We start from the raw sequence: 10,956 nt of genomic DNA on the forward strand, positions 1-10,956 counted from the left end.
TTACATGACTGGCAGAGTTAGCACCAATGAAATTAATATCCAATTATAATACATATCTGAGTGATGACAGAGACAGGTGTGACAGATGTCCATCTCTGTCTTACACAGATATCTGATTTATGAACCAGTTAGGTTGCAGTTTATCAATTATACTCACAGTGATCATGGCCGTAGTGCTCCCCGGGTCCACCTGTTGACCTTCTCCGCCACTTGAAGCTGCCGCAGATGTTGAATCTCCGCGTCCAGAAGATGCAAACATATCGAATATTTTTCTACATTTTGCAGCATCCACCTGGAGGGCCATTCTCTTTTGGTCCCTAGCTCTTTCAGCGCCACCCTTTCTCTTTTTGCCATCCATGGTCAGATAAGCTACTATAAACTACTTTTTATCACGCTCGGTCTTAGCTGTTTTTACAGGCACCTTGTAGCCCGAGAGGGAGGGGACCTGCCGGGCAGACCCTGCCCTCAGCTCATTGGTCCAGCAGCTACATCAGTCATGAACAATGGGCCGAGCTACCAGTTTATGCACCAATAGGAGGGCTTATATACCGTCATTCGCCTACAACGGTATGTTAAATTGTTATTATATTTCACGTCGTAAAATAAATAAAATAAATAAAAATAACGCAGGCCAGTAGGCCAGAAAGCCTCGCAGGCCACCGGGACAATGCCCGGTTTGCCCGTATTCCCAATCCGGCACTGTCCGTGACAGGAAAGCGGTGAAATATATACGGCGACTTGGTGTGATCTTTGTTGTTGCAACCCGGATAATCGCAAATCCGCACCATTTTTATATATCCTCTTGTCTAATAATCTCGCTAGTACTCACGTTAGCTCTCTCGCACATCCGAGCATGTAAACACCGTGAAACAGCTGACGGAGCGGTGCCGTGTGTCAACAGGCGGAAGCGCGCAGTGATACGAAGGGAGGGGAAATAGTGCCAGGTGATCGTGAGGTCTGACTTTTTTGTCGTTAACGATTTTGTGATGCAAATGTTTTACTCCTTTGAACGGATATTGTTTTTTGAAGCAAAACGCTTTATCTTAGTGACCCCGCAAACTAGCCGTAACTACTTTCTTCAGCAACAACAGCGGGACAGACCTCGGCTCGCAGGACGCAGTGGGGGAAAAGTCATTGCTGATGCACGACACTGATGGTGAGGATGTCATACAACTTCATGTCAAAAAATCCAAACTATCCCTTTAAACCATGTTCGCCATAATATTTATCCAACTTCAACCATTCCACGGTAGGAATCAAAAATCAAAATTGCCATAAGTGAGTTTTGACCTTGAATTTTTAAAGTTGGATATGGCAAAAATGGTTTAACTTGTTTTTTAATTCATTTAGGTTCAAACTCACTTATGTCAATTTTGAGCATCTCTCAGCGAAATAAGCGTCTTTTTGCACAGTGAAGTAGTGAGTATTTCTATGGTAACATTAGAAATGGCAAAGCTAAAACATCAAGATTAGTGGTGGGCCTGCTACATGTTTCATTTTTTTGTTTCACTCAGTGATTCACAGACGAACGTGAATATTGTATTGGACTCATGATGATATGATGTTTTGCATGTTAGAGCTTCCACGATGAGAGCATAGTTGACTCTGATGACGAAGACACGCCAGAGCGAAGGAGGGCAACCAGCAGTGTCCAAGGAAGTGGAGGCAGAGGCCGTGGACATGGGAGGGCGACAGGTCAAGGAGCAGATGTTCATACGTCGAGAAGAAGATCTTCAAGCTCAAAGGATTGCACATGAGCAGGTCAGCATCTAAAGTAGAACATTACTGGTGCTTTTTTTTCCTGATAAACACCACCTACAACTATTTGTGTTTGTACAGTATATTGACCAGGCATGTAACTTGGACACACAAGTGCCCTAATCAGAATCACATTTTTTGCCAAGTAGTTTTTCACCATTTGAATTTGTGTTTTGGTGCATAACAATAAACACAGTAAGTAGAAAAATGTAAAGAAAGATAAAGAGTTGGTACTTCAAAAAAATGTAATATAAACTGGAACATCTGTACAGTTTTGTCCAGGAATGTCTAAAGTATTGACCATTGAAAGTGTTTATTGTTCACAGTATGCTGAGGACAGTCAAGCTCTGTTCCATAAAAATATCTAATCATGTTGCTCATCTGTTGCTTTACAGGCCAGAATTCAAGGACTATGTTTGGAGCAATCACATCAAGTGCTGGAACTCTGCCTGACACCTGTTTATTTGTCGTTCTGTATTTACTCCTTGTTTTGCATTATCTCTAAATTGTTTGAATAAAGTGAATAAAATGATAAATGCCTTTTCTTTACACTTCCAGCATAAACAACCATCCCATTACAGTTCTTTCACTTTACGTGATGCACTAATAATAACAACTGAATTAGGCAAGACTCTCGTTTATTCCATGTTTTGGAACACATGTAAATAAATAACACTACAAATATAGTATACCTTTTATCGTTTAGACAATATACAGTACAATTAGCATAAACAACTATATACAGGAAGGACATCCAGAGGTTTCTTGACTGATTATAAACACAGACCAGTGTTGGCCAACAGGTTAGGCTGTTGATGTCGGTGCTGTCTCAATCCTCTACTATTTTGGCAGCGATTGTCCTGTAGAAAGAATGGCACAATTACTTATCTGACACTAGATACAGCTTTTCAAGGACCTTGAAATTATTTTCAATTTAGTATAGCACCACAACTTGAGTTACATTTTATGCAGTGACAAATATTCCTGAAAACAACCAAAAATAGCCTCTGTTACACTGAAAAAAAGAATCCTTTGGATTACCTTGATTTTAATGTGTACATCGGTCCCACATGATAAGAATGTGGATGACTGACAAAATGTCCTTCTTTTTCTCAATGAATTATTACTTGTTAAACCAAAATATTTCAATCATGTTCAGGTATTTAAAATAATCAAGTTGAGTTAACTTATTTTTTTTAAGCTACCAATTAATTAAGTAGTATGAAAGCGATTTTATCATGTTCAGGATACCTGATTTTCAAATAAAATGAACTTGATTTGTTAATGCTAATATTATTTTAATGTATTATGTAAATTAAAAGCAATTTTATTATTTCCTTACAAACCCAGGTTAGGTCTCTAAATGTAACTTGATTTGTCAAAGCCAGCCAAATGCATTGTAGACATCAGTTTTGTGTTGTGTGCAAATACAACATTTTTTTTACTGTATTCTTCCATAAAACTTTGGAAATCACACACATAAAGTAACTTTAGTGTAGAAATACAAAGCTGTAACCATTATAATACCAGTAGATTCAAAATACAAACCCCAAATCACTTATTGCAGTACATTCAAAAACTGTGAACAGTTAGTACTGCACAAGTGCATCCTCAACAGCAAATACAAAATAACAACAGTAATAAAAGTATTTTTTACTGTACACCAGTAAACAAAATATGCCACAATCTGAATTGAGCAAGTAAGAGCTACTATTCACACATACAAATCACACACATACAATAACTTCAGCATAGAAATACAAAGCTGTTACCATTATAAAACCAGTAGATTCAAAACACAAATAACGAAAATACAAGCCACAAATCACTTATTGCAGTACATTCAAAAACTGTGAACAGTTAGTACTGCACAAGTGCATCCTCAACAGCAAATACAAAATAACAACAGTAATAAAAATATTTTTTTACTGTAAACTAGTAGACAAAATATGCCAAAATCTGAATTAGGCAAGTAAGAGCTAGTGTTCATAAAAAAAATTTAACCATGATGGTTAACCCTGTGATGACAAATCAAAGTAGATTTACAAACAAATGTAATAAACCCTGCATCGACTCGTCATGGAGAAATAACAAATTAAAAAAAAGGGTGCAGTGATATCAGTGTGACCAGTTCACTGAGAGAGCCTGTTTTTCAGAGTAAGTGCTTTGTTGGAAAGCTTATCTCCATCCAGTTCCATCCAAATCTTTTGGATAACCTCAAAAGTGTAGAGGAGGTTAGCAGGGTAGCTAAGGTTGAGCACATACATCAGTCCGAACAGCATAGCAACAGCTAATGCTACATTATCAAGATCTTGTAACACCTTGATGCCTTCAAGAACAATGTCCTCTACTTCATCACTTGAAGCATGTTCTTTGACAACATAGATCCCAACAGTGGTGTCTTCAATGGCCTCATTGATGGTGTTGTCATCCAGGCTCTGTACAAAACAGACAAAAGGTAAGTAAACCAAAGTTAGCCAAATCAAAACTATTCACCAAGCTCCATCAAGAAAATGATAAACATAAAACAGTGACACTATAGAGCCATGCAGGCTCATCCTCAGGTACACGTGATCCCACCAAAAAAGGCAAAAACCTGAGCAAACTCCAATTTTCACGGGCATTTCCGCCCACTGTTTTTCTGCTAGAGAAAGTCTGTGACACAACATGAGGTTTGTTTGTCCTGTCGGCCCATTTGTAGGGAAACTTCAAAATAGCAGTGTTCAGATCAGCTAATGTGAAGTATTTGTTTGAAATGAGCACTGTCAAGTAACGAGCAAGCTCTACTGGGATTATACCCTCAAATACATCATGGGCAAGATCAAGAGGATAACCAAAGATGACATGAAAATGAGACAGATTTTTTGTGAAGACACATTCCCTTTTCACTCCAAAACAACTTGTACCTGTATCTTTGACTTGTCTGACATGGGTCTGATGTAGCTCCTTGGTTATCAGACTAAAAGCACCAGATGCAACAGAATGTAGTTGAATATCACTCCTGCTTCCTGTGCAAAATCTGCAATAGTATTCCACTGAAAAACTTTGCAAAAATCCTGCAACACTGTGAGCTCCCAGGTTGTCAGCCACTACACTGAACACTGTACCTTAAGTGACTCACCTAACAGTGGGACATAAACACCAAGCTCCTCAAAAGTTTTTAGATCATGTAGAAGAGGTTCAAAGATTTTATCATAACCATAGGTGTTCACATCATCAGTTTTGCACAACACTGACAAGCAGATAGATGACAAAGCAGAATGAGACCCCGGAGGCAAGTTAGCCAATACCCAATAAACAGCACAAAGCTTATGCTTCTTTCGTGAGGTGCCAAGTGGGTTACAAGTTTCAAAGTCATCAACATAAAAATTTAGGATGATCCTTGGCTTTTCTCCAGCAAAGAAACAATTTTCCTTAAATAGAGAGCCGTCCCTTGAGGATCTGTACTGATGTGTCACACCAGAATTTGTGCCTTCCTGTCTTTGATGACCCTCAACAACTTTTGTAATGATATCCCCTCTACTTAACAACTGCTGTAAGGACTTCAATATTGGGATATATTGGAAACTGCGTTTGTTTTTAGCATCAAGAATGTATTCAACTGGCTCTATAACCCCAAAGTTATCCTTGTAATACTGCTTACGCAGATAGGCTGTACTTAGAGAGCCACCTTTTTGTATGGACCTTTGCACTGGATTACCAGAACAAATTGCATTAACAGTTTCTCTAATTACAAGTTCATCAACAGAGAGGTTTCTCTGATGAAAGATGTCCCTCACAATGTCACAAGATAATGGCTCAGGGGCAGAACAGATCAAATGATGGAGTTCCCCGAGAAATTCATCTACAGCTGAAGTGGGCACATGGACCAAATGTTCTAACTTCAGCAAAGCAGCGGCAAATCTATGCTCAATGACCACTGAATCACTGTTTGCTTCCAATTCATTCACAGATGATATCCTTGTAGTTATAACTACTTCTGGTTTAAAATCAACCAATGTGTGATGCCGGTGTTTTCGGTTTTTGTGTGATTTAAAAGTACAATAAATGTTTGTCTTAAAGTCACATCCTAAAAACATACAAATGACTCTCATTTCGTTTGAGATGTGCATTTATATGAGAAACATAATCCTTCTCTGATGCTAAATCAGTACAACTACAAATGTGACAACTGAATATAGCTTCTTTTTTGTGAGGGACACCTGTAGTGTGGATTTTACTTTGGTGGACAATAAGGGCATTCCACATCTTAAATGTGCATGGACAGTGCTGGTATGTACATGGATAGCGAGAACTACGTCCAAAATGTGGATGCTTTAACTTGTAGTAATGTAAAAGCTTGGACCTACTTGATACAGTTTCTGTGCACCCCTTACAGCTCCACATTCCCTGGACCTAATCCTGCAACATACATCAAGATCATTAGTCATATCATTCATCCCCAAAATGCGAGTCAGAACAAAAAGGCTCACTGCACTACCAAATTCTATACAAGATGGGAATATGCTATCATTTCCAAATAAATTCATAGGACTTTAACCCTCTGAGGACTAAGCCATTTTCAGCTTGTTTTTACTTCTTTAACATTTGGGCTTATAAACAATACTTAATGTATATGGAACACCTTTGGTACCTATAGATTCAGGAAAACCTAGGCTATCATAGGCATTCATGTAATGTGCTTTTAAAGGAAGTATGAGTGAAAAATCTACAATACACTAAAGAATTTCAAAAACGAAAAGTAGATTTTTAAAATTTTTTACTCAAAATCACACCTCAAACAAATACTAGTTAAGAGTTTTTGAATGAAAATATTATTTTTCAATCCCTTTGCCTGACACACATATGCAACCAACCAATATTCAACCAAATATGTGAAGAACAATAAAATAATGCCCTTTCAATACAAAAGGTCCCATGCGTTTTTGCATCATTTTCCTCAGGCATGCCACTTAGCAAAGCAAAGACCCTCCAGAAAGTTGAGGGGAACCTGTCATTCAATAAAAATGCTATTTATGAAGTTATTCTGTCACTTTGCAGTCACTTTGGGCCCTCTGTCACTCTGCTCTGTGCTCCCTGCCCCCTTCACTCTGTTCTACGCACACAGCTCTCTCTCTGTTGTCCCTCCCTCACAAGACCCCAGAGTTCTTTGATTGGCTACAACACGTCATAGATACCCTCCACTGATTGGTTGAAAAAGAAACTAGTCTGCCTAGTAACGTTTGTCCATTCGTCGACTGCGTATGGAGTCTGCCGAACATCTATTTTTCGATTGGTCTTTTACGCGGTGGCATAGAACATCAAGGAAATGTCGGAAACAAACACAAGATACAAACCGCACGTCTCCGTCTTCAGCGGAATCTCAGGAAAACAGTGCAAAAACAGCAAGTCAATATTTTCAATTATAATCAAATGTGAAAAAATATAATTAAGATTTTAACAATAACTCACATTCTTTTAAAAATGTATCTCAAGGTAAATGAAGATGCAAATTTAGGGCTTAAATAAATGTGAGAGTACCTACCCATTACAGAGCCTTTTGAATGTATGATATGCAAATGAGACAGTGAACATGTGAAAGAAAATATTTAGCATCAGTCAGGTGTCTCAGTAAAAATACACACACACACCCACACACACACACAATCCTAAACATGTCATAACTTCATACAAGTTCTTATTTCCCCTCCTCCCCCACCCACCATAGTCACAGTCTTGTGCAGAGGCGAAGTTCGATGAAATTGACTCAACACAGCCGGCTAGCGGCTGCTCTTCAACGGCTGTAGCACTGTGGGCAGCAGCGGGCCCGGGAGCCGCGGGCTCAGCAGAGAAACACACACTGAGGCTTAGCTAGCGGGTGTTAGCTAAAGTTCCCCAACATGTTATGCAAATAGGCTATAAGTACACAGAGTTAACAGGTTTGTTATATTACGTTTACTGTTTGAAAACATGGCTCAAGTCGACTGTCGCCCAACTTACTCTAACAGGAACACATATAAATTTGAAGAATTTACTTTTTCAGATATTGGGTCGCGACCTCTTGCTGCAAAGCGTGGAGACTTCCCACAACGTTCCGTTGGTTCGCGGTCTTTCCTTCTGAGAGGTCTTCTTCTTGGTCTATTTTTGGCATCCAACTACCGGCGCATAAGCGCCACCTTCTGTTCCGCAGGGATAACGACACTGCCTGGCGACATTCAAACGGCAGAGACTAAACTCGATTACTCTTAAAGATACATGGGGGGAAACTGTTGTGCTGGGGACACTTCACCCACGAGCGTACTCCGGTTAGAGAGCAAGAAGGACACCAATTGACGTTTTAACTCTTTATATAGAACTTTTTCAGCAGCCAGTCAGTACATATACATGGATCTATAGATCCATGTACATATATCCGTCAACAACGCTGACTCATCAGGACCCCAAAATGTAAAACATAGCTGTCCCGGTAAATTGCCTGACCCAAAACAGACTGACTAAAAAATGCCTGACTGAAATTATTCAGATAATCAAGATTATACTGTTATGAATGAATTATACTATTAACAATGAACATCTTACTAATATGCATGGGGAATTTATAACAATTACAATGAGTTTGTTTTTTTAATTTGATTAATATCAATCAACTTGCAAGAAACTAGTTAGTTCAAAATTCTTTATAAACAACTTAAGTGTACTTGATTAAACCATGTTCACAAACAGAATATAAATTAATTCTGTTGCTTCTACTAACTTCACTTTTGTAAATTCAAAGACCCAATATTTCCCTTTTTTCAGTGTACATCAGAATTGTGCCATTTACAGTCATTTCATATTTACCAATTCTACTTTTTGAGTAATTTACATAGTTTCACATTCTCATATATTTTTTTTCTCATTACATTTTGACAGTAGTGTGTACAAGCTCTACTTGCTGGACTTTTTGTTGTACACCTTGGAGTACTTGGCCTAATAGAAAGGAGTTTCATCATCTCTGCAAAAATTATAATAATTACAGAAAACTGAATAAGGATGGAGAACGAAATGTGTTTACAGGACATAAAGTTAGATGTGTTAATGTTAACACATGTTAACATAGTTAAATGTGTTTATGGGGCATAAAAATGTTATTGATTCTCTCAAAGACAACACAGGACTGTTGCTATATAACAAAAAAAAGAAGTCTGGAGTTAGGTGGGTGATGGGAAGCCTATGTGATGGGTGGCAAGCGATTATTTATAGGGATTGTCAGGTGCATTCTGTGATTCCCACATTCTACTGTGGTCAGCTGACAGTCAGATCATGAATTGAAATGCAAAGTCTATTTTCTTTTTAAAAAATGTCTTACTAATATGCAATAGTCTCAAGCAGTAGGCTAACACGTGACTGCTAGGACCAGTACTTGAAGTATTTTCCTGCAGCAGCTAATAAGATGATGCCATTTCTTTTTGTATTGTATCCCTGCTAAGGAGCACATTCATGCACATAAAGCAAACCAACTTGATATGAAAGAAGGACAAATGTATCTATGAAATGTATCCATCAAAGAAACATATTACATGAATAACAGTGGTCTGATCCATGTTGCTATCAGCATCAAGTTACACTCACCTGTCTGAGAGAGACTCTACAGAAATAGTGGAAACATCAGGACATGGTTCTGCTGTGAACTGACGCCTCAAGGCTGGACGTTGATGCGTCCCTCTCATAACTATAGGACACAGAAATAGGCAGCATCAGCACATTTGTAAAACGTCTAGTTCAAAGGCTATATGAATGAACTTCATATGAATAACATCTAACAACCTCAGCTCACAAATACAATGAAAACTATATTCACAGATATACGTAATCTTCCCAGGACCTCCGAACAGTGGACTTTGCCTTTCACACGAGTAGCACACAAGAATGAGTCTGCCCCTCACATACAGCTCGTCTGGCTAATGTACATACAGCCCAGGGTAGCACTGCATGTGTGAACACTGCTATATGGATTAGATCCACTGTACGTGTAAACATTGGCCCGCGTGTAAACGGTGACGTCACATGTAAATGTGTCTTATACGGCATTAGTCTGCTATTTTAGCTAGCTAGCTAGCTAACGTCAGCTACAAACTGCTAACGTTAGTGTTGGGTGAATACACACGACAGCAACATAAGGAGCTAACGTTAGCTACGTTGACAACATAATGCAGAGAAATAATACATTTCCCCAACAAAACAAACCAGCTCTGTCCAACAGACACAGCTACCATGGCGTCCGTATTCAGGTCTTTGACTGCTTCAGTTGTCGCCATCGCTGAAAAGCCACTCCGATGTTGACTCTCGTTTTACTTCTTGCGCTATCTAACTTCTTTTATTGGTAGCCTTCTCGAGTTCAGTCTTTCTTTTCTTTCTTTGCACAGCAGTGTAAGCTGCTGTCGGTACCGCTGGTGATGAGAAGTGTGGCTGTAGTTTCTCTGCCATTCTTGTCGTAAACAGTCCGCCACAGCTCCAGCAGTGTGTTTCATAGACCCGGTCACGCGCAATGAGTGAGGGTGGTCAGGTAAGGGCAGATTGATTGACAGGTAGTCTGTCCATACAAAATTGACGGGCCATAAAATTGATTGAATTAAGTTTTTACAGCCCTGTCGCTGCCAGAGACCATGGATTTTTTGGGGGGGGTTTTTTCAAATCATTTCATATTTTGAATGCTATACATTACGAAATGTTATACAAATATTGGATCACCCCAATATTGGATCGCCCCAGAAAACACTGCCACTCCAGCTGCCCTTTCAACTGCCTACTCATTGGAGAGTGTCTTGATGAAGACAGATAGAGCAGGGGGTTAGTTGTTCCTGTGTTAGGAGGGGAGGGTTGCTGTCTCCTGTAGAAGGTCAGGGCCGGGACTGTAGAAGATGTATGTTCTTCCTGCGGTCGTGCGTGACACTGATGCCCGGCTGAACTTTGTCCACACCGTCCAGCGAAGTCGTTCCCCGGGGAGTTGGACGGCATCTCAGGCTCAGACCCCGGGGGAGGGTCTCGCCGAGCGGGCGAGTTAAGTAGGCTATGGTTTAAATATTGTTGTTATATGTATTTCTGTATGTATTTGTATATAGGCCTATTGTGTAGTTTGCATAGAGCGGGGAGGGAGTAGGTTACAGGTGAGGGAGGGGTAACTGTAAGTCATAAGCGGGACATCCACATGGTTTCACTTTAAACAGTGTGTTGTGGATT

General features: G+C 39.5%; 1 long non-coding RNA gene across 2 annotated transcripts; it reads right to left on the reverse strand.

The window, feature by feature from the left end:
• Nucleotides 1–2,379: 2,379 nt before the first annotated feature.
• Nucleotides 2,380–10,193, reverse strand: LOC141005499 (uncharacterized). Of its 2 annotated transcripts, XR_012179874.1 has the most exons (4): nt 9,990–10,193; nt 9,349–9,448; nt 6,108–6,159; nt 2,380–4,196 (listed from the first exon to the last, which is right to left on the reverse strand). It is a non-coding gene; the product is annotated as an uncharacterized lncRNA (long non-coding RNA). The 2 variants fall into 2 exon arrangements; XR_012179873.1 differs by having other exon boundaries at nt 9,349–10,193.
• Between the last annotated feature and the right edge of the window lie 763 nt (nt 10,194–10,956).

The sequence above is a fragment of the Pagrus major genome, chromosome 12, assembly GCF_040436345.1.
Source record: "Pagrus major chromosome 12, Pma_NU_1.0".
Taxonomy (NCBI): Eukaryota; Metazoa; Chordata; class Actinopteri; order Spariformes; family Sparidae; genus Pagrus; species Pagrus major.